General features: G+C 38.3%; 1 protein-coding gene across 19 annotated transcripts in view; it reads left to right on the top strand.

Moving 5' to 3' along the window:
* rhea (Talin_middle and talin-RS domain-containing protein rhea) overlaps positions 1 to 25,930 on the top strand; it is a 113,911-nt gene that overhangs the window by 450 nt on the left and 87,531 nt on the right. For 17 of the 19 annotated variants that reach the window (XM_089733301.1, XM_089733298.1, XM_028184015.2 and 14 more), the window contains exon 2: positions 12,216 to 12,357. The exons of 1 other annotated variant lie outside the window; for it this stretch is intronic. The gene's annotated coding sequence lies outside the window, so the exon portion shown is untranslated. Of the gene's footprint in view, positions 1 to 12,215; positions 12,358 to 19,077; positions 19,449 to 25,930 lie in introns of those variants that run through there. One more of the 19 variants, XM_089733247.1, reaches the window with a different exon arrangement.

Raw genomic sequence — 25,930 nt, 5'->3', positions numbered from 1 at the left:
TCCGTGTACCTCTAAATTTAGTTGGGTTGTATTCCCGCCATCTTGTGGCAGAGCTTACAGGATTTCGTAAAAATATATCGATCGGGAGCTTACTGTAACCTAATTTTGTAGTGATTCACGTCCGACATGATACATCCAGTTCGTAAACTAACCTAAAACAGTTTCTTGTCTAGACTTGATGTTTTTCTAGCCGCTTTAACATTTGTTGACATAGATCGATCCCAGATTTTCGCTGAAAAAAACGTCTATTTATGTCTTACATCAATAAGGTTGCATAGCGCCTAGATTAGTTTTAGAAGGCTTAACCTAAGCTTTGTTATATCTACCTTTAATTGGTATATTGGTTCAACAATGCTAAATTATGTGGCCTTGTGAGAGGCGCCTACAACACTGCATGACATCAGAAATTTTAAATAGAATTTTGGAAAGAGTTTGTCGGTGTAAATGAAATACCTACCTAATTTATTGGTTCACAACGGACGTTACTTAATCAACATAAAATGTTAAAGACGAACTTAACCGCTTATCATTATTTGGTTTACGAAATCAACAAAGACGTGAACTAATTTAGTTGTCATTTATATCAAAAGAAAACATTGAGACTTTTAACTAATTTAGTAGCAGGTATGTATGTAAATTTCAAATCATCATTATCGATTGAGGAAACATTGTTAATGTTAATGGTCATTAATCTTTGAATTTAAAATTTTTTTAATGTATAAAAGTAAAAAAAGAATTGTCAACACAAAAATTCTTCTTCAATTAAATCTTAAGAGGCAAAATTCATATTTTGAGAATAATAAAATGTTAATATCCAACCAACACATATATTTAAATGAATGAGTAATTATTCATTCATATCTCATTTCCTTATTCATATCTGCTCTTAACATCCTCAATTTGTTGTTCAATTTACTGGAATTACTATAGAATATTTTTTTTAAAGGAAAACTGTAAATACAGCATTTAACGAAACAACACAAACATAATTTCATTGATAATTTTACAAATAAAATATTTCAAATTTTGGTTATTCAAACTAAAATTATGAATATTTTTGATTTTTATTTTTGGTGGTGATGTTTAGGTACATTAAATGCAAACACAATTTTAAAAAAAGTATGATGTAACTTTATACAGATCTTATCCAACAGATAGGTCACCCATTAGATAGGTTTCTTAAGTAAATCCTTCTTTTCATTGAACATAAATTTAAAAAATCCCAATTGAATTTGGTGAATTAAAATTTAAAAAATGCATGCTTCACAATGTTGCAATCACAATAAATGAGTTCATGGCTTACTTAGTATTGAATCAACGGCATCCCAAGTTTTATGGGTCCAGCAGAATCTGGCAGCAGGAGTTGAGAAAGAAAACAAAAAGTTTACAGTATACCACTACATGAGCTAGGGAAGGCTGGAGTTGCATGTTAGTAATATTCTGATTAATAACCAAACTCAGTCTTCTTGTGTGTTTGACCCAAATCCATTAGAGTAAATAGGTTGCTACTATCTTTCTAGCCATTTCTGCCATGGATCAATCATGTACGGCCTAAACTGCCTGAGAGCAACTAACACATAATGATGTCATCGATTATGCTAGTAAAATACTAAATAGGATAGTACTCATAAAAATATGATATTAATGTCAAAGATTAGTTGCTGTCCATATTTATTTAAGAGTTCATTGAACTGGCTCACTTCCGATTTCTGTACCAATGTTTGACCAAACAATTAGTGCTACTAGAAATGTTGACCTGGTTTTGGGATTACAAGATATATTCTGTGTAAGACTCACAGTTTAACCAGTATTTAAACCAAATGCCTCTGATTGGCAGCTTGCTATTTCAGATTTGAAACTGTATGTAATTTACTTTTAATTTGTTTGATGCATGTATTTTCTTTTATATTTGCCTTAGTATCAGTATAGTTATTGGAGAATTTTCATCATTACTATACATAATAGTTTCTCATTTGTGAAAATGTAGGGAACAATTACCTCACATTTCGTAAGTCAATAACAGTCGGTACCACTCTTCTTCTTCTCTCTTTCCTGTTACCCTCTGCTGGGGTGCAGGGCTCGCCAAGTTGTTCTGGAACGGACTCTCTTTTCAGTTGGTACCATATTCTTGTCTAATTCTGACCATGAAGAAATATTCCCAGTTTGATGGATGGGACTGCCATTGTGCAATCCAACAGAGACTTTAACTTCTTTTTTTTTATTGCTTAGATGGGCGGACGAACTCACAGCCCACCTGGTGTTAAGTGGTTATTGGAGCCCATAGACATCTACAACATAAATGCGCCACCCACCCTGAGATATACGTTCTAAGATGTCAGTATAGTTACAACGGCTGTCCTATCCATCAGACCGAAACGCATTACTGCTTCACCGGTAATTACGCAAATTATAATTTTGCGAGTTTGAATTTTATTACACGATGTTATTCCTTCAACCGTGGAAGTCAATCGTGAACATTTGTCGAGTACGTATTTCATTAGAAATATTGGTACCCGTCTGCGGGATTCGAACACCGTTGCATCGCTACATACGAATGCACCGGGCGTCTTATCCTTTAGGCCACCACGACTACATATCGTCAGCTGGATGGCGTCATTCACAATGCAATAAAAAACTGTCCTAGAATTTATGTAGCTATGTAGTTATACACGTTGATTTCTCCATAAATATGATTATGATTTAGTTATATTGTTAATGAGTTGCCTTTATACTGTGAAAACGTTGCTTACTAATGTCAAGGATGACGGCTCTCGTTTTTTTTGATGATCTCATTCTCTTGGTACAAGTAACCGTGTCAAGGTGCTTTTCAGTCGATAACTATTTAATAAAGTTGTCCTTAAAAGAAACCGTCTATAGGTTATGTACGAAATTCGAAGTAGCCATGTTTTTTTTTTCTTCTGTAAATGGGCACAAGGTGTTACAGCTGAATTGTATTCTATGACAGATGTCCCCCAAACACATAACCTAAAAGGGGCCAAAAGACATCCCCCGGCCTATTAATATTAATTCTCTATTAACTTTAGTATATTCTAAACATGTAGACGTTTTAAATTTTTGTCTGCTAATAATATTTATTTTTAAAGTAGTTAGTCTAACATATTTGCTTGTGCTGTTCTTAAAATGACAGATTCGCGTATGAGAAAACTGATTAAATTTATTTGTATTTAGTTTTTTTCTTTTCTCTATAAGCACCTATCATTTTTGTGCATACTGTGACAAAATCAATTCCAAAGGCGTCGGAGGCTAATTCCTTTATTAAAAAAAAAAAAAAACTAAAAAGGTATCCTAAAAGTGCCTTACTAAGGACGAGTTTGGTGGTTACGGAACGCCGGGATAACAAAGAACTTTGGTAGCAATTCTTCGGTGAATTCACTAGTCTTCTACGACGCATAGATACGGAATGGTTAATGCTATGCGTCCCAAACTATTAATCTGATCCGACGTACGTTGACGTTGGTGACCATTGCTGGAATGCTGAAAACGGCAAACTACGACCATTGCTCTGTAATGCTGAAAACAGTGGAAATCGGCAAAGAGTTCGACGTGCAACCTAACCTAAGCATCGGCTTGCTCAGTTTCTCGCCGGATCTTCTCAGCGGATCGCGATTCGGATCCAATAGTAGATTCATTCGCGAAGCGGTTACTCTTGAGTTGTTAGGTCTCCCTTGGAGGCGCTCCGGTAGTTGTCTTCAAAGCATGAATTCTTAATACAAAGTTGCAAAATATCAGTTGCATAAAAGATGATTATTATTTTCAAATTACAGCAATAAGTACTCCACGGTTTTTTGGAATCAAGGTCATAACTTAATTCTAATTTTATAGATTTTTTAAATAATCGTAAACCACTTAACCTTTCCATACTCTCGATATAGATTCATTCGCTAAACAGCTACTCTTGAGTTGCTAGGTCTCCCTCGGAGGCGCTCGGGCAGCTGTTAGCAAATCCCGCCCCTTCTAGCTGAACCCTTGCTCGCCCACCTGTCCTTGTGAAACTGGAAAGGCCTCCGGGCCACCAGTAAACCCCCAATCATAAAAAAACGCTCGTACATTTATAGAGCAGAGTGCATCTCTAAGACCGGGGAGCCATTGCGATCTCCGCACTGCTTTTCCATAGACCGGTTTCGGTGTTGCTCAGTGCTGTGATAATGATGTCATTCTGAAAAGATTCCTTAAACGTAGGCAGCGGATTGGCTGGCATTACTAATTATGTCCACAAGTAATGGTGCCCGCTTGGGTTACCATCAGGTGGGTCGTATGCTTGTTCGCGTTCGAAAGCAGTACAAACAAAAAACGCCAAAAAAGGTATTTTTATAAATTCGTTAACAAATTACGATAATTTCACATATTGTGTTAATTAATCTCAATTTGGTATTTAGTTGTTAAACAATATTAATTGGAATGTTGATAACCGTGAAATTATATTCAGTGATTGCGTGTGTGTGATCAAATATATATTTTTAAAAGCTTAAACCTTATTTAAGATATAAATTAAAGTTTAATTTAAATGTTTCCTACGCATAGAATATTTAGTTAATACATCATATTATTATGGACGGAACATTATTTTAACTAAGAGCATTTCAAATCGCGCAACGTATTTAAATAGAGCTTTTTATCCACTTTCTAGTATTTCATAATGATGAACGCAAAAATTTGATGAACTGAAAATGACTTTTATTTAGTATTAAGAATATTAAATAGTTTAATATAGTCATCAAAGTTTTGTAACTCATTAAAGATATTAAAAAGTTAATTACCTACCTAACAACAAAATAGTGCCAGCCCTATCGAAAAACTTATCCCCATACGTAACCTGATTCACCTCAAAGCCAAGGTGAATCGGGTCAAGCTAGTTTTTTTTCAGTTTTTGTGTATATCTTGTAATGAACTATGTATAATAACGCATCGTATATAAAAATTTAAGTCTCCAGACCCATTATGATCTCCGTTTTATTACTATAACTACAAAAAAAAAACGATAAAAATCAATGTCGAACTTAAAAAGTGTCCCGATTTCCCCCATCGTACGGTACGACTCACTTACTTTACATTACGGTACTTTTACTGGTGGTAGGACCTTTTGTGAGTCCGCGCGGGTAGGTACCACCACCCCGCCTATTTCCGCCGTGAAGCAGTAATGCGTTTCGGTTTGAAGGGTGGGGCAGCCGTTGTAACTATGCTGAGACCTTAGAACTTATATCTTAAGGTGGGTGGCGCATTTACGGTTGTAGATGTCAATGGGCTCCAATAACCACTTAACACCAGGTGGGGTGTGAGCTCGTCCACCCATCAAAGCAATTCAAATTCAAAATCATTTATTTCAACTTAGATGTCAGTATGACACACTTGTTGAATGTCAAAAGTACAAATAACAGTGTTAACTCTACCACCGGTTCCAAAAAAAGCCACAGTCCTGAGAAGAACCGGCGAAACAAACTCAGCGGGCTTTTTTTTTGTTTTTTCTCAAATATTTTCTTTTTTTTTAAATAAATAAAAATATTTACAATAAAGGAAAAAACAAGTCAAAAAATACAATTAAAATAATAATAATAATAATGAAAAATGAAAAGGCCAGGAGCGAGCGCCTCATTTTTTTCAATAAAAAAAAAAACATAGTATCGCTGAGTTTTTATAAATACGTTAATAACAGCGGTAATATTTCGTTTGAACAATGTTCAATTGAAACAGATTACTTAATGAATGTAACCGTTGATTCATATTGTTACAATGAAAATGTTTTTCCTCAAAACAGTTTTGTGAATGGTCTGGTGCGTATGACGCACGGTTCGGGATTCCTATCAGCGACCGTTCACAGCGTAACACGAGTCCACGTCGATCTCTCGTGTGGTCGGTCTATAACTACAAATTCCTCCAAGAGTAATAAGCACATTAACATTCTTTTCAGATTTTAATAAGTACCTTATTTTATAAATCCTTTACTTTATCTACATATCTTAAATGTTTGTGTTTTGATTTAATGAAATTTCGGATAGATAGAATATTCGGATTAATATCAAAATCATGTTCAAAGATTCCGTTACAAACATACATACGTCTGAAGCTAATAAAAGCTTAATAAAAACATTGCACGTAAATAATTGAATACATTAAATTGAAAACAACAAATGCTTTTATTTCAAACAAAATTAACACGCTTAGAATATTACATCATTGTGATCTACACGAGACATTATGACACGTCCAACTGTGACTCATTTTTCTGAATCAGTCACGGTCGAAGCTATGGCAACTATAAACTTACAGTATTCCTCGTGAAAATTGTTTGAAGAGCAGGAAAATGTGAAGCTTTGGAGCGGAAAGAGGCCACCACCTGGTACCGAATTGTCTGAGGTGGTATTGATACTGGTCTACTACATCATAAAATACTGGTTCAAATGTATAATTAAATAATGAAGATGTAGGCGTCGTCCCACGCCGTACCTACCAGGAAGATTGATTCTTGAATGTTTTTATGCTCTAGGGCACACAAACTCACAGCTATGCCCGTAGATGTCATAATGTGAATACTGCACCCACTTCATTCTCACGGATCGTTTGGAAGCTCTGGGTCTGCGGAGGGACTTTGGTTCCCTCTGTATTTTGTACCGTATGTTCCATGGGGAATGCTCTGAGGAATTATTTGAGATGATACCATCATCTCGTTTTTACCATCGCACCGCCCGCCACCGGAGTAGAGTTCATCCATACTACCTGGAGCCACTGCGTTCATCCACAGTGCGTTTCCAGAGATCTTTTTTGCTACGTACCATCCGGCTTTGGAATGAGCCGCCGGTGTTTTCCGAGCGCTATCACATGTCCTTCTTCAAATGAGGCTTGTGGAGAGTGCCTAACGATAGGCAGGGGCTTGGCTCTGTTCCCGGTATTGCTGAAGTCCATGGGCGACGGTAACTACTCACCACTAGGTGGGCCGTATGCTCGTCTGCCTACAAGAGCAATAAAAAAAAACCTTGAGGTATGAGGTCTCACCTTGCAATGGGCAAGAAGATCTTGGTGTCTGTTCAGCCATACACACAATGTTCTTTTTATTTATTTATTTTTATTGCCTAGATGTGTGGACGAGCTCACAGCCCACCTGGTGTTAAGTAGTTACTGGAACCCATAGACATCTACAACGTAAATGCGCCACACACCTTGAGATATAAGTTCTAAGGTCTCAGTATAGTTACAACGGCTGCCCCACCCTTCAAACCGAAACGCATTACTGCTTCACGGCAGAAATAGGCGGGGCGGTGGTACCTACCCGTGCGGACTCACAAGAGGTCCTACCACCAGTAATTACGCAAATTATCATTTTGCGGGTTTTATTTTTATTACACGATGTTATTCCTTCACCGTGGAAGTCAATCGTGAACATTAGTTAAGTACGTATTTCATTAGAAAAATTGGTACCCGCCTGCGGGATTCGAACACCGGTGCATCGCTACACACGAATGCACCGAACGTCTTATCCTTTAGGCCACGATGACTTCCAAACTTCTTCTTGCTGGATTCGAACTCCGGCATCGCTTTAGATATCACTTTTCGAGTACACTTATCAGTTGCGGCACTTCCGCTTGGCTAGCTGCACAAAAATATCAAATAGGTTCAAGTGTCGATCAACGTAATGTAATAAAATAATTTATAATTTATTCCACATATTTATGTAATGAATAAACAATACTAATAATAACAATATGTAATGTGCCTGATAAACATGTCACGTACCCAGTAGTGTTACAGTAAAAAGTCGTATGCGACCCAATGATACGGTCCTGACTACATTAACGATAAACTTCTCGAAATAACTAAAACAATTATAATTTGCGTAATTACTGGTGGTAGGACCTCTTGTGAGTCCGCACGGGTAGGTGCCACCATCCTGCCTATTTCTGCCGTGAAGCTGTAATGCGTTTCGGTTTGAAGGGTGGGGCAGCCGTTGTAACTGTACTGAGATCTTAGAACTGATATCTCAAGGTGGGTGGCGCATTTATGTTGTAGATGTCTATAGGCTCCTAGATGTCTATGTCTAACCACTTAACACCAGGTGGGCTGTGAGCTCGTCTGCCTATCTAAGCAATAAAAAAATAAAAATAAATTTATTTTATCTTCACAAATAATTTCCTTTTAAATGATCAATTATTCAGAATGTGGCTCTTTTAAAGTCTTTATTATCTCACGAATAATTTAAATTCGAAAAGTTTTCCTGTGTTGTTGAAAGCCTGCAAAGTTCGGACATCAAATGAGATATAAGTTCTATAAGTCAAAAGCTGAAGAAATATTTTTATTGATGCCACAATGCCGAGCATCGCGGGCTCCGTACATTTTTCCGGAGTGACTTATATATTTTCGCGAATCAAAGCGATATAAAATGATCCTTCTCCCGAGAGCACCATTTGGGCGCCAACGTGCCGCAAGGGAGGGGTGGATATGTCTTTGGACCGGCGCCCGACGTCGCGGCGCCGTCTGCCGACAGCGAGGAGCCTGTTATATAACCGACCCGGGAGTTTCGGAGGAAAACACGAGCGTTTGAGGTCTTGTGAGCATCGTCTTGGCTTTTTTGGCTTTGCAAGTGTATTAGGGTATTTGTGTAGAGCGCCAAAAAGTTAAGAGATTAGAGATCGCGTTTTCTTTTTGTTTGTTTATTGAAATATGACGAGAAAATTAATTTTGAGAGCGTTGAAAATTTGAGATTGTTTTTTTTTTGTTCAATGGGAAATAAATCGATGCGAGAAAAGCTATTTGGTTTAAGCGACATGTTTGCAACTTTTGAACAAGCTTTTGACAAGCCATGTGAAGTTTTTTAAATTTGGTTTTTTTAAATTTTTTATTTATTTTTTCTATACAGTAAACTGTCTTAAGACATTCAACCGTAGTTTTGAGAAAAACAATTTCTTAGGCGGTGCATGCACAATGTCCATTGACATGGCCATATCAGTTATGATCATATATATACCGTAATCAAATTTGGAAAAAATAACATAACAAAAAACTTACTTTTTTATTGCCTTTGTAGGCGGACGAACATACGGCCTGGCACCACACCTGATGGTGAGTGGTTACCGTCGCCCATGGACTTCAGCTAGCCAGGGGCACAGACAAGCCGCTGCCTACCGCTATAATCGGAATCATCGAATTGTTGATGCTAATACCAAATAAAATGGAGATATAATTACAAAGATAAATTTCGCTTAAACCCAAATGGCCTTTTATCCCTCGAAATATTACGTCTATGATTTGTCAACATACAGTATTTTTTTATTTTATTTTATTGCCTTTGTAGGCAGACGGGCATACGGCCCACCTAATGGTGAGTGGTTACCGTCGCCCATGGACTTCAGCAATGCCAGGGGCAGAGCCAAGCCGCTGCCTACCGCTTAATACTCTCCACAAGCCTCGTTCAAAGAAGGACATGTCATAGCGCTCGGGAAACACCGTGGAGGGGAGCTCATTCCATAGCCGGATGGTACGTGGCAAAAAAGATCTCCGGAAACGCACTGTGGATGACCGCAGTGGCTCCAGGTAGTATGGATGAACTCGACTCCGGTGGCGGGCGGTGCGATGGTAAAAGGTATATAAGGTTTGAACCAAACTTCAACAGAGAGATGGTTGGTTCACGCAGACAAATCATACTAAATACCAATAATTAACTGTGATTGATAAAAGTTAAACCATACTTAGTAAACAGTTTTATTGGTTGGGCGCATTGTGAGTAGCTACTGCTATCCTGCTTATTAATGCCGCGAAGCAATCACATTCCAGTTTGAAGGCTAAGATACGTTGTACAACACAATTGAGACTTTGAACTCATATGTGTATGGTGTGCGTAACGCGAGTAGCCACATTCACCTTGTGATATCTATAAACTCTAATCTATATATTAATACGTGAAGCAAAAATTTTGTACCCCTTTTTACGAAAATTGCGCGGACGGAGAAGTATGAAATTACCCACACTTATAGAGAAAATAGAGAGTGCAGAATGCTAATTTTTTTTTTAAATAATGCATAAAAGTTACATTAAATCAATAAAGAAAACATTACACACACTACATACCATGTATTTGACGCACACACGCATGCATACTATTTATTGTCAAACTTTTGTTCTTGACGTTTGTTGTCAAATTGAGATTAAATATTGTTTGTCTTTGTTAATATTTTTTATAGAGTAGTCTTGGCGAAATTTGTGATTATAGAAGTATAAAATACAATCATAGTAGTGTACAAACTTACAATACTAATTAATTATAGTCGAATTTCGACTATTGCGGGACCTCTAGTTTTTTTAATTATGCTTAAAAAATACATTAAATCAATAAAAGAAACATGACACACACTACCATGTATTTGACACACATGCGCATATACCTAGTACAAATAAAAAGGCAAAAATGTGCCCAAAATTTGAATCTAAAACATAAAACACAAGCAATCGACGTCGCAATAATTGTGAGTGACTTAATTTGGAATGTCTTGAGCTTGGTGCAATAGATGTGCAGCTTATTCTGCAGCGTTATTCAATTTTAATATCTAAGGGTAAGCACGGACGTTCATTGGTGTCCACGGGCTCTGGTAACCGCTTAAAATCAGATTTGACCACAGACCGCTTTGAAGTCGTCGTGGCCTAAAGGATAAGACGTCCGGTGCATTCGTACCTAGCGATGCACCGGCGTTCGGACCCCGCAGGCGGATACCGATTATTCTTATGACATACGTACTTAACAAATGTTAACGATTGACTTCCACGGTGAAGGAATAACGTCGTGTAATAAAAATCAAACCCGCAAAATTATAATTTGCGTAATTACTGGTGGTAGGACCTCTTGTGAGTCCGCACTTGTAGGTACCATACCACCCTGCCTATTTCTGCCATATCGGCAGCCGTTGTACTGTTAAAACTGACACCTTGCAACTCTTGTCTCGAAGTGGGTGGCGGCACGTATGTTCTAGATGTCTATGGGCTGCGGTAACCAATTAACACCAATGGGGCCGTGACCTCGTCCACTCATCTCAGCAATGAAAAATATATATCGAATGCTCTACATTCGTCGACATTTTAATATTGTGATTAACTTTTTTTCTTACCTATTCGGTGGTAGCATAGGAACTAATCCAGCTACACAGGACAGAATAGGTAGGTGAGCTGACGGACTCAACCTGAGACAATTTGCTAACTAGAGCCCTAGCGATAGTGCTTCGCAAAATCTACACTTTACATAGTACTGGATATCGCACCTTTACAATTATATAGACCCATTTCGAAATTTTTCGATTTCGTCTTTAATTCAAACAATGGACCTAGGACGACCCTTTTTAGCGAGTCATAGTAATCATCCATCCATCCATCGGTCTCTTTCACTCCGTCCCCTTCCTCTACATTTTTTCGGTTTGAGAACTTGAATCAATGTTTTCCAAAAAACACATTTTTGAGTTGGGTGGTTATAATTCTAAAGGTAATTAATTGAATCAATAAATTACATAGACAGCGTCCACAGGACTAGGTAATACTATATGCGAGGATATATATACTAGGTACCTAGGTATACTAGGTATTCCAGTACGTACTTAGGTTTCCTAGTAACGGCATCCGGATATCTTTAATCTAATTAATGTTTCGAATCGTTCCAAATATCATTCTCGAAATTAATTCAAATAGTTTGAAAATCACCGTCAAGCTTATTAAACTCTTCAGCGAATTATCTAAACTAGAGGTCCCGCAGTAGTCGAAATTCGACTATAATTAATTGGAATTGTAAGTTTGTACACTATTATGATTGTATTTTATACTTCTATAATCACAAATTTCGCCAAGACTACACTATAAAAAATATTAACAAAGACAAACAATATTTAATCTATTCTCAATTTGACCACAGACGTCAAGAACAAAAGTTTGACAATAAATAGTATGCATGCGTGTGTGCGTCAAATACATGGTATGTAGTGTGTGTAATGTTTTCTTTATTGATTTAATGTATATTTTATGCATTAAAAAAAAAATTAGCATTGTGCACTTCTTCTCTATATTCTCTATAAGTGTGGAAAATTTCATACTCCTCCGTCCGCGCAATTTTCGTAAAAAGGATACAAAGTTTTTGCTTCACGTATTAATTTATAGATTACGCAATAAAGCAACCGAAAAAAAAAAAATGTTTTCTTAGTAGAGTTTTAATTCTGTGCTCATTTCTTTCTCAGGTACAGAAGGTGTAATGTAAAGAAGACAGCTAACAACATTGTATATACCTAGTGCCTTAATACAGCTAAACGTGTGCTTTTAAAGAAATATTTATTAGGAGAGTAAAAATCTAAAGAAACGAACGAAGCGAACAACGATACGGTGAGTAGAGCTTTCTCCCAAGTCCCCGGGACAACTAATTTAAGATGCTTTTGTTTATATAGACCGCGCAAAAAATTTAACTAATCTATACATATAAATAAAGTTGGAGTGTCTGTTTGTAATATTAAAATAACCGCTTTTTACTACATGCATATGAATATAATAGTAGGCAGCGGCTTGGCTCTGCCCTTGGCATTGCTGAAGTCCATGGGCGACGGTAACCACTCACCATCAGGTGGGCCGTGTGCTCGTCTGCCTACAAAGGCAATAAAAAAAAAATATACGGTATATACACCAAAATAACATTTATTACAATTTTTGTCTGTCTGTCTGTTTGTTCTGGCTAATCTCTGGAACGGCTGGACCGATTCTGATGAGACTCACTGATAGGTAGCTGATGATATAAGGAATAACTTAGGCTACTTTTTTAAGACTAGCTTCGCCCCGCGGCGTCACCCGTGGTACGACAATAACCGCGGGTAACATCGCGGGACTCAGCTATCAATAATAAAATTTTATGTTTCCGAAGCGAAGCGAGGGCGGGTCGCTAGTTCTAAATAAAATCTGCCTAATTTCTGCAATGGCAAGTTCAACACATTCGTGAGTTGTCTAGTAAAATATTTGTAGTGAATATTGGGATGTGTGAGAGGAAAAAAATTATGTACATCATAAAAGAAAACAATAATCGAATATAATTTGCAGTTTTTAATCACATTGAATTAAAACATAATATAGTGTTGTACTAAGCATTTTAGATAAGAAATAAAAACAATAAAAAAGTAGGAAAATACTTGATGAAGCTATATTTTCGCAGTGGAAGTAATTTATAAAGTAAATATGTTTTTCACTACGGATATTGGTACCCGCCTGCGGGTTTGAACGCCGGCAAAGTCGCATCGCTCAATGCGTGTACACAGAGCATCTTATCCATGCTGTGATAGCTTCGACTTGTTTAAATATAGAAGATATGCAGCGGCTTGGCTCTGCCCCTGGCATTGCTGGAGTCCATGGGCGACAGTAACCACTCACTAACAGGTGGGCCGTATGCTCGTCTGCCTACAAGAGCAATAAAACAAAAAAAAGATGTGTGGTGTCGTGGGACACCGGATAGGAACGAAGTTCCTTATAAAAATAATAATTTTAAGTTCTATTCGAGGTATAAAGGAAATAAAATTGGAGGTTTCGCAACAACCCACGGTCATTCTGTAACGTGCGAACTTATTGTGGTACACTTCATTCACGGTTGTTTGCATAAGAGTTAGTGTATTGCGCAAACGAACTGTTAGTAGTGAGAAGGCCGAACTCTTTTTAAAAAAGGATTTATTCGACACTACATAATATTTTTAATGAATAATTAATTATAATAAAAGAATTTAGAAATAGTGAGGAAAATTGGTAAACGTCTCACTTCAATGAATATCTGACCCGAACTGAGCCTGGTATGTTCTCATGAAATCACTGTGAGAGAGCTTATGATGAGTAAGGTGTTTGGTAAGCATTCGTCTATACAGGTTAGGGATATAACAGAACGCTCTGAGATCGTGGTCAATGAATGATAAAAAAAATATGTTATTTTTTGTACGTTATTACAAAGTTAAGTTGTACATTGTGTGCATTACTAATAAAAATCTTACGTACGGACGCTTTTTCCCGGTTTGGGTACCCCTCCGCACCGTCCTATAAGGAACTTCGTTCCAAAAAATGCATCTAAAAAATATTAAAAAACAATTACCTACAACAAAAAAATTATTCCTCAAAAATTCTCCCTCTAAAATACTGAGCAATTTTCTCAAATGTCTGTCACTGCACCCCAGCATGAGGTCAATGTGAGACTGTGCGCGTTGAGTAAAACATATTACAAGACTTAACTTTGCATGTCCCGTGCATTAGTTGAATATCGATTTAGTCCCACGGGTCGCTGCTTTGATTTTAGGCAACACATCACAGTTTTCGAAGAAGATGATGATTACTATTTTCAAATTACAGCAATAAACACTCCACGGTTTCTTGCAATCAAATTCATGCAATCGAAAATCATTTATTCATAACTAAACCCTTATTTTATAGTTTTTTGTTATTGTAAACCATTTAACCTTTGTATACTTTCGATATTTAAAATAACGTTTTCTAAGTATTTTAAAACTATTATTTACGTTAGCATTGCTATGTGGTAGGACCTCTTGTGAGTCCGCACGGGTAGGTACCACCACCCCGCCTATTTCTGCCGTGAAGCAGTAATGCGTTTCGGTTTGAAGGGTGGGGTAGCCGTTGTAACTATACTGAGACCTTAGAACTTATATCTCAAGGTGCGTGGCGCATTTACATTGTAGATGTCTATGGGCTCCAGTAACCACTTAACACCAGGTGGGCTGTGAGCTCGTCCACCCATCTAAGCAATAAAAAAAAAAAAAAAAAGTGTGTGTGTCCGCTCCGACGCACGACTGGAGTTTACTGGATATAAAAAATTAAACGAAACAATACGAGAAATAGTTCTATATTACGACAACACGATACACTACAGATTATTAACAAATTAACGAGACACAAAACAAACGACTAACAAATATATGAAAATACAAAATGAGAGAAACGCGCGATCAGTACGAGGCTTTGTGGCGGACTGCCGGCGCAGCAGCCCGGCGCGCATTTCGTGTGACATGCGCATAACGCATTTCGTGTGACATGCTAGTACGATTTTGGTCCCCATAATTTTCATACCCCGGGCCTATATATGTAAATCGATTCTAAAGGAGTAAACTCCAAAAATATGACGGCCGTCTGGTGTAGTGGTAAGTGACATGGTCACTACACAAGGAGGTCGCGGGTTCGAATCCCGCCAAGGGAAGATATTTGTATGATAAATATAAATGTCTTTTCCAGGGTTACGGATGTATATTAAATATATTTATGTGTATAATAAAAATCTTACATTCATTTCCGTTATCTGGTACCTGTAACACAAGTTCTTTACGAACTTATCACGGGACCAGTTAACGTGGCGTGATTGTTAGTAAATATTTATTTATTATATGTAATTACGTCGCGTAGAACGTAGTACATGCCTAGAGAAACTTCAAACATTAGTAAGTTGTCATAATTCGGGAAGCTCTTGAATGATATCTATCTACACTCGTGTCCTTTGGACCACATTTGATCAAACACCGTTCTTATTACGTGAACACAAACTGTTGTTATAATAATTATCAGTGACAGTCGCGTTCAACATCAAGTGTCGCCTACCAAGAAGGGTTTTGCGCATCCCAATTATTAAAATCAACATCACCCGCCTCTAATGTCGTGCCACTCAATTTATTCTCAAAATAAACAGCTTGAGCTATTGGGGACGTCTACTAGGTGACACGGTAGGAGAAATATGTGGTGGGTATTCTATTATCGTAGAGAGATGAGCAGAAACAGCATCATTCGATCATCGATCGCAGATACATCTTTTTGAAGTGAAACTTCTTTAGGCGCATGAGGGTAAAATTTTTATAGAACGTCATGCAGGTATGCAACGGAAGTGACATCGAACTACTATTGAAATTAAGTACTTGTCAAATGTCAGTAGTAGTAGTTGTTGTATTTTTCCAACTGGAAAGGCAAATGTATCATACCATGCAGCCTAATATTTTATAATTTTTTTGTGAAAAATGTTAATAGGAATTGAAATCAAATGAAAAGAATTTGGAACATTAATCAAATAGCATGAAATTAAATTAGTCAATTCAATTGGCAAAATATTAGTCGTTTACAATTTAGAAATCTTAACATAATGTGACTGTCAACACTGAGGCTTGAGATTGACATTTGACAGACTTTTGGCGGGAACATATCTTCCTTTTCCCCTTCCTCTAAGTCTCGGAAATCTAAAGTTTTAGATTTGTATAAATATAAGCAAGACTTATAAATTAGTTCGCCAAAAAAGTTTCACTTCTGACATGTGTACTTTGTACGCACGCACCTTTTTTTTTATTGCCATTGTGGGCAGACAACCGTACGGTCCAGTTGATGGTGACAGGTTAGCGTACAGCAGGGGCAGAGCCAAGCTGCCGCCTACCTTTGAACTGGTAGTAATCTACTGGTACTTTTAGCCTTTATAGGTAGGGAACACCATCTTGCCTGTTTTAATAGCGAAACAGTAATGCGTACAACAGCAGTACCAACACCGTTGAGTCTTTAACCTCATTACCTCACCACCCTGCCTATGTCTGCCGTGAAGCAGTAATGCGTTTCGGTTTGAAGGGTGGGGCAGCCGTTGTAACTATACTGAGATCTTAGAACTTATATATCAAGGTGGGTGGCGCATTTACGTTGTAAATGTCTACGGGCTCCAGTAACCACTTAAAACCGGGTGGGCTGTGGGCTCGTCCACCCATCTAAGCAATAAAAAAAACCAGGCCCACAGCAACTTTAAGGTGGACCCTTGTCCAGTACCGGCAAACTGGACAGTTGCGAGACTTGGCGAGCAGATATTCCTATCTACCTTACAATATTCCGTATTGTTCAGGATCCGTATTAGAATTCTTACATTTAACGAGACCTGGGCTGAGAAATTAGAATCTAAAATGTCTTATGCCTAACATTAGGCATTAGAATTGTGGTATGTGTGACCTTTGGTAACCCGTGAGCGATACGATGATAATAAGACAATCTGTAACAGTACATGTGTCGAATTCAGCTCGTCCACCCATAAAAGCAATAAAAAAAAAATAAAAAAAATGTCTACTCGGATAAGTGAGCGAGTTTTATAAATACACGTATTGTTCGTCGTGCAGGCAGATAACAGCGCAGTAAGTGACAACTCGCGTACACCCACTGACACACGCGAACCCTCCCCGTCGCTTCGGCTTACTTCCATCCCGGCGCCCTGTTCGCTTCGCTGGACAAATATTCATAAGTTATTTACAGCAGTGGCTTCGTAACTTTACAATCACTAAATTAATGTTTATCTATCTATATATTAATACGTGAAGCAAAAACTTTGTATCCCTTTTTACGAAAATTGCGCGGACGGAGGAGTATGAAATTTTCCACACTTATAGAGAATATAGAGAAAGAGTGCAGAATGATAATATTTTTTGTAAATTATGCATTAAAAATAAATCAATAAAAAAAAACATTACACACACTACCACATATACTCTTTGTTTATTGTCAAACTTTTGTTTTTGCTTAAAGTCGAATTGAGAATATATTGAATATTGTTTATCTTTATTAACTAGAGGTCCCGCAGCAGTCGAAATTCGACTATAATTAATTGGAATTGTAAGTTTGTACACTATTATGATTGTATTTTATACTTCTATAATCACAAATTTCGCCAAGGTTACACTATAAAAAATATTAACAAAGACAAACAATATTTAATCTATTCTCAATTTGACCACAGACGTCAGATTATGCAATTTGCAAAATAAGATTTTTGCCAATTTATATAATTTTTCTCTATAGTCGATAAGGCAGGAATTGATGTTAAAGTACTTAATAGTTTTAAAAACACGCTTTATATAAAATTCAACTAAAAAATGAAAAATAAATAATAGTTTAAAAAAACTAAAAAACACGCTTTATATAAAAAGAAAGCGTGGGGTGCTTTTTGAGATATTATTGAAATAATAATTCTTCTACTCATATCTGTCAGAAAAAAATATTTATAACTCATAGCACCATGCACCCCACGCTTTTTTTAAATAAAATATATTTTACACTATTTTCAATTTAAATTTATTAAATTTTATTTTCTATTTTTTAGTTGAATTTTATATAAAGCGTGTTTTTTAGTTTTTTTAAACTACATATTATTTATTAAGATGCATAATTACTGGCGGTAAGGCGTCTTGTGAGACGGCCGCAGCACTTAGCCAATTTCTGTGGCAAAGCTTTAATGGCTTACGGTTTGGTCGGTGGCAATTGAGACAGACCGCATGTAGCAAGGTGCCTGGCAGAGTGTTCACACAGTGATGTGTACGGGCCTCGATAATTACTTAACATCGAGAGGGCCTTAAGCTCGTTTACCCGTAGGCAGCGGTTTGGCTCGGTACGCAATGCTCTGCCCCTGCTGAAGTCCATGGGGGATTCTCTCAGGTGGGCCGTATCTACAAGGGCATTAAAAAAACCCGTCAAAGCAATGAAAAATTCTATAATTAACACTTCATAATTGTAAAGTTGAGATCGTTGATACATCATTAACGGCTTTAGAAGCTAATGTTATCTCATTAACTACGTAAAGTCTTGAAGTTTTTCAGTTATTTAAAGATCCAAATTCATTACCGGGTAACGGGCTACCTTGTATTTTTACTTAATTTGCATGTATGCGGTACACAGGAAACATGTCTTCACTTCCGCTCCTGGCCTAGGAAACGCTTTTGCGAAGCTACGTGTCGGAAGTTACAAACTAACCGTTTTAGAGCTTACCTAATCATTTATAAGTAAAGTTTTTGATTGCCTTCTGTGTATCCATGGGATTATGTTGACACGGTTAATGTCATAGGCTTAAGGCCACTTACTCGTTTGCTAGAATAACAAATAAATAAAAAAATACCCATCGAAATCCACTGCTTTTACGATACGAATCAATAAACAAAATCACGGGCTCCGGAAATCCGAGCGGACTCCGAGATGCATTTCCATCTTTCAAAGTCTCTCTTCACCCTCCGAAAATCATCCCCAAAGCTCTTGCCCCATCTCTTTTTATTTCGGACGAGAGCGAGCAGGACAAAAGACGCCCACGACGCGTGCGCGCGACAACCCCTCATGAGCGCTCGTGGAGGTTGATAGTGGCAAGCGCGATATCCTGGCGTGGTGCCGGGGTCGCAGTACATTCCTCCGTGGATCGTCCGCGGAAGCGGAGGTCCCGTTTTCTCACTCCCTGACGAAACATCACCAAGGACTTAGAAAACACCTACCGAAATGCACTTAGCAACAAAACCGCGTACAACTCACTTCTTCCTTAGCTCCAGTCCTTCCAATATCTAACTTTTCAATCTCATTCAGTATTAAGAGTTTGGCTCAGGGTGTGAGAGAACGAGAAAGCACAGTATTATTATAAAGTGGAAACGAGACGCAACGATGCCCCGTCGCTTCTGTCCGAGGTGAGTGCCACTTGTAATAGCCACGTGTTCGTAGTTTTGCTCTTACAGCTTCAGGGAGTACACCGTTGTCGGCGTTAGTGAGAGAGACCGTCCTGTTATCGGTGGCTGGTTGTTCAATGAAGTCCTAGAAATGATTACGGTTGCTTGCAGTTGACTTTCGTCCTTTGATGTCAGTTTCTATGGTTTGCGATTTATATCTTTGATTTTATGTCACGAAAGGTTCTGTTGCTGAAAGTTAATAAGGGTTACGGAGATTTAAACCGGCACCGTATTGTTTATTTTGTCAACATTTTTATTAGAATTACTACGGTGCTTTTCGGTTAAAATGATTATGTTTAGATACGCAGGTAAGTCTAATTTTAGTCAAGTAACGAGTAATTTAGTGGCTAAACTAGTCGCTACTCGCCCGAAAAAATAGAACAAAATGGATTGACTTGACTAAATTATTTACTAACCTACTCGACTAAATTTTTGGTGTTCAAACACATTTAGCTACTAAATTACTGGGTACTCTACTACTACTACTAAAATACTCGCCTGGTCCGAATAAGGCTTAAGATACGCAGGTAAGTCGAGTAGCTTTGAGATAAGCTCGATGTCTGAATTGCATTTCAATTACAATCAACCTATGGCTGAAAAGCTGTCCCAATTTCCTTATTAACAACACAATAAGACTCATTTCTTGGTATCGTGCGACATTTGGGGTAACGTTTAATGAATTAAGGTAAGTGTCGAATTTCGCATGGTTTTCGTGAATCGTAGAGAAATTTAAAATAACTAACTAGAGGTCCCGCAGTAGTCGAAATTCGACTATAATTAATTGGAATTGTAAGTTTGTACACTATTATGATTGTATTTTATACTTTTATAATCACAAATTTCGCCAAGACTACACTATAAAAAATATGAACAAAGGCAAACAATATTTAATCTATTCTCAATTTGACAACAGACGTCAAGAACAAAAGTTTGACAATAAATAGTATGCATGCGTGTGTGCGTCAAATACATGGTATGTAGTGTGTGTAATGTTTTCTTCGTTGATTTAATGTATCTTTTATGCATTATTTTAAAAAAAAAATTAGCATTGTGCACTTCTTCTCTATATTCTCTATATGTGTGGAAAATTTCATACTCCTCCGTCCGCGCAATTTCCGTAAAAAGGGATACAACGTTTTTGCTTCACGTATTAATATATAGATTTGTAATTTGTGTTCGCTCGTAATTTTCTTCGATTGAGTTAAAGCTTTTACAGCTTTTTTTGAGCTTCAGGGAAGGTTTTTGTCTTAGTATTATTAAGTTACGACAGCGCGCGAGTAGTTCAACAAATAGCTGTGTTTTCGCAATCGTTAGGGTTAGACTATTTATCTATAAAAATCACAAGATTAAATGCTGTATGTCGGTAAGTATAATACATCGGTTAATAACCGTTTTTTCTATTTTCCGTATCAAAAGCAGTCTGAAGCGTGTTGCAATTTGCCACGATTGTCATCCTGACAATAATTTATCGACATTACTAATGACATGGGCGGTATTTGCATTGAAATCGACAACTTGTTTCAGTAAACACGGTGTCACTTTCAGACAATGTCAACGCTTCCTATCAATCATGTCTCACGGTGACCTAAAATCACTAGGAAAGAACAGGCGAACGATTATTGTCGAATTTAATCATCGAGCTAAGTACTCCCAAGTGATTACTATGGTCCTTCTTTATACTGGTCCTTCTTTTATTACTGTTGGTAGGACCTCTTGTGAGTCCGCGCGGCTGGGTACCACCGCCCTGCTGATTTCTGCCGTGAAGCAGTAATGCGTTTCGGTTTGAAGGGCGGGGCAGCCGATGTAACTATACTTGAGACCTCAGAACTTATATCTCAAGGTGGGTGGCGCATTTACATTGTAGATGTCTATGGGCTCCAGTAACCACTTAACAGCAGGTGGGCTGTGAGCTCGTCCACCCATCTAAGCAATAAAAAAAAAACCGCCAAATCAATAGATTCTTCTTATTTTTAAGCAAAATTAAACGGCTTAATATCACACGGCTCGTAAGCTTGATTGATCTACGGTAAAAAGCTAATATCCTATTTTAGCGTCCTTTATATCGCTAGTTGCTATTATGATTCTCGAGACGGGGTAGTTAATATATCGTGAAACTCGGTCTCACGATACAAAACGGGCTGCAAATAAACAGGGGTGCGGCGTGATGCAGTATCCCTTTATCGCCAGATGGGCCGTGAGCTCGGTTATAAAGTAACTAACGCGCGTGCGCCATACACAAAAACAGGAGCGCTCATCGCCTAATCAACAGGACACCTGTGTGCTTAGTGAGAGTTTTTTTAACGTTTTCGATAGCGTAAAAGTTAACTCAAGTTTGTATGGAGTTCGAACGTTTTCCTACGTTTGCCGCTAGGGGCGATGTTCCAACTGCATACAAATTTGAGTTAACTCTTACTATATCGAGAACGTTAAAATAGTCGCACTAAACACACTGGTTCTCGGGTCCAGTGTTACGATATCGAGGTTTAATTCCCGCAAACAGACACCAAATTATCTGAGCAGATGTGTACCTAAAACATGTTCACACGAGCATCTTCCGAGATATGGGAATGAGGTTTTTTTTATTGCTTAGAAGAGTGGACATGACAGCCTTCCTGGTGTTGAGAGGCAACTGGAGCCCATAGACAACTACAACGTAAATGCGCCACCCACCTTGAGATATAAGTTCTAAGGTCTCCAGTATAGTTACAACGGTTGCCCTACCCTTCAGACCGAAACGCATCACTGCTTTACGGCAGAAACAGGCAGGTTGATGGTACCTACCTACCCGTGCGGACTCACAAGAGGCCCTACCACCAGTAAATGTGTAAGAAAAACGAAAGAAATTGAGGTAGGACCAACTTTTCTGTCTCATTCTATTAATGGGCTTAGTTACACGTACCAGCTTAAGAGCATGGGCGACTTTAATACAGGCGGTACTTCGAGCTTATGTCTCGAGGTGGTATGTTCGTTTCCATTTCGCTCTAATTAGTTGGAGGAGCAGAGATCAGGCAAAGACTATCGAGTTTTTATTCACTATAGACAAAGACGACTCTAAGAGTATCGCTTTGACTACCGCCTCCTCCTTTTTCGATCCGTCTCAGTATAGGGACCGGACGCTCTGACAGATAGTGACGCAGGGGCTGATTTGTGGGTGAGTGAGCGTCACACTAGGGGTGATGTTCCGACGAATCAAGCTCATGACAGAAAAAATGGCGTAAATAACGATAAAAATAAATTACCACAAAAATCAGAACACCACATTAATTTGCTGTGCAAAGTACCTTAATACTTATATTTAAATCATATTAGCCCGCAATCTAAAGCGAGGGGTGATCTTGGAGCATTGACCTCGCGCGTTACGCACTTCAACTATATTGTAATACATTGCGTGCAGTGCATATCCTCCTCCTCCTTGCGTCGATAATCCTCAGTGCTGAGGGTCGTGGCCTCCTCTAATCACTTTCTCCTGCATCATCTTGCGCCATTCCTGCCTGTCCTCGGCTGTGTGGATAGCAACGTGGACTGAGGTATTGAGAGTGGAGCGTATTTGGTCCGACCAGCGCATTGGATTTCTGCCTCTGTGCCTTCTCCCGCATACCTTGCCTGTTATCAGCAGCTTTTCCAGATTGTCACCTCTCTTTCTGGCGATATGTCCAAAGATCTCGAAACTCCTCCGTGCGCATGTAGTGCTGAGGCGCATTGGAGTCTTGAGTAGGTAAGAATGGATTCGTTGGTTCTGTGTTCTGTCCAACGAATCCCAAGCATTTTCCTCCAGCACCACATCTCAAACGCGTCGATGCGTTGGCGGTCGGCTTTCTTGAGGGTCCTAGTCTCTGCGCCGTAGAGAAAAATGGAAAAGACGAGGGAGGTATATAACTATTTTTATTTAATATCACGGTTAGCAAAATAAACTATTTTGGGACCTTCGGAGGAGTTCGCTTCTAACATGTTGACGTCGGACTGTCTGCCATCACATTGGAAATGTTAGGCTTTAAATTGGTAAGATAAAATCTACTAGAAGAGCTATAATTAGGAAAATATGTAGTCGTACTGCAGATAGGGGAAGTAAGCAATAGCTTGAGAAGACCGGTGTAGTATTCCTGTATTTGTTGAACAATGGCTGCCTAATGTAGTATCTTATGATAAAAATATTCCTAATTTTGTGTATGGAATCTGGCCAAAACAAAATCGTAAGGCCAATCTCGAATTACCAAATAAATTTGCGAAAATCTATCATCCGAAAATCTGTCGGTCGGCCATATTGTGCTTCCGGTGGGGTGACGGACGGCCGGAAGTCGTCACGGTGTCCGAAACTGGGAAATCCGATACTGTATTCTATTAGCGAATTAGGGGATTCCAATATGGACACGCTCGGCCCACGGAAAACACATTAACGACTAGCGGTCCGCTCCGGCTCCGCTCGGGTCCTTAACAAAAATTTCAACGATATTTGACGTTGTTTTATATTTTTAAATAAAAGAACACTTATTGCGGCATGACTATAATAGTTAGACATACGTTGTCGCTTTTGTAAATAATAATGTGTTCTACAAAGTCGTACATTATTTTATTCTATCATCAATAGTTTTCGCAGGGCACGGAACTTTTCAAATCGGTTCAGCAGTTTCAGAGCCTATTCAATACAAACAAACAAACAAACAAATATTTCCTCTTTATAATATTAGTATAGAAGTATAGATTATAATGCGATGCTGTACCTTTCTAGTTTCAAGATAAATGACGTGATTGCTTTTGGTTCTTCTAGAAGACATAATGATATGTGCGTGAAGTGATGTGTGATTTTCAAAAATCGCAATAGCTTAGGGCGTCTCCTAATCTTTTGATTTTCTGTACTACGGTGACACATTGCTCGTAGAACGGATGGCCGTTGGGGCCAGAAAGTTCTTGAGTGGCGACCGCGTACCGCAAGACGTAGCGTGGGTAGGCCTCCCGCAAGATGTACCGATGATCTATCGAGGTTCGCGGGGATCCGCTGGATGCAGGCAACGCAGGACCGGTCTTTGTGGTGAGCCTTGGGGGAGGCCATGTCCAGCAGTGGACGTCTATGGGCTGATGAGAAGACTACCACGGTTTTACTTCTCATAGGTTTTGGCGATGATTGCTTCTTGCTCTTCTGGTAGTCTTGTTGTAGACATTTAAGACTGACTAATTGTATACGAATTGTGCATTATAAATTACGGTCGGGGTCTAGCGTGTAAGTTGATTCACGGGTACTAGGCGACTAATTCAGAACTGGACTATACTATTGTTCTTTTCTGTCTACAGCTGATGGAAAAGTTGCTTATATTGATTTTGATCTAGCATCTCTCAAATCTTACATTAAACAATCTTTTTTGGTCAAATAAAGTGTCGTCGCATTAGTCTTAGAATTCTGCGTTCCATTAAAAAAGGGGGCATTTCAGACTGAATCGTCGTAAATTGCTTAGAAATTTGACTTCGAAACTCCAATTTTGATTTCAGTATATCGATAACAGAGAGGGGTTTAATAAACTATAATTTACCCCTCAAATGCAGAAAAGTTTGCTAACGAAGATTCGTATAGAAATAAATAAATAGCTAATCTTTAACAAGAATACTTAATTCTTCGTAATCCAAAGACGCAGCGATCCTCTCAGCAGGATACGAGATCCCGTGGAGTTCATTCATTAAATTGCATTGTGTCTTACAAGGATATGACTCGGTGTTCATTAGGTCCCGGTATCGATCCTGTATTGGAGTATATAAGTAAACTTTAATACAAAATAAAGATATGAGATAACCATTAACTGTTCGCATTGTTTGTCCATTTAATTGACTTAAAACATATAAACTCAACTGAAGAACGATTGTTTTATTGTTGGTATAGCTGTGGGAAGAATAGCGACCCAAATAGTGCCACGTGGATGTCGAGCCGCCACATAATGAAATAAAATCTATAATTGTATTAAGTTTAATTTCGCGGTTCTAGCCCAATTGAAGACCGTTGTGTTATACGGAAAATAGAAATACAAGGAATTGCAACGACTATGACGGCAACCGTCTCGCGTGGTATTAGGAACAGGACTGACTGGATAGGAGGGGATTGCTCTGTGATAAAGGATCATGAGTGTTGATGCTATTCGGTGATGAAAGTTAGAGTTAGGAACCAGACGATATCGTAACAGTTCGCAACGCTACAAAAGTCGGTGTGAGCGTCTGGTAGACTCCTAAACAACTTTTTATTGTTACACAACCCACTCATAAACTCGTCGCCGTGATACTTCTTACATTTGTAAAAATGGCTTGCTGCTAAAACTGTTTAAACAGGTACTGTTAATATGGACACCAAACACGTCATTACGGATCTTTCCGGTCCATTAACGGCACTTTTAGGTACCACAAGCACCGGTTACCGTCCTCACCGAACCCGTCGCTTGCGAGGGCTCGACGAGAAATTAACCCAT

The sequence above is a fragment of the Bombyx mandarina genome, chromosome 02 (assembly GCF_030267445.1).
Source record: "Bombyx mandarina strain Sakado chromosome 02, ASM3026744v2".
NCBI lineage: Eukaryota > Metazoa > Arthropoda > Insecta > Lepidoptera > Bombycidae > Bombyx > Bombyx mandarina.
Note: the sequence above shows the minus strand (reverse complement) of the source record. Positions and strands in the feature narration are given on the sequence as shown.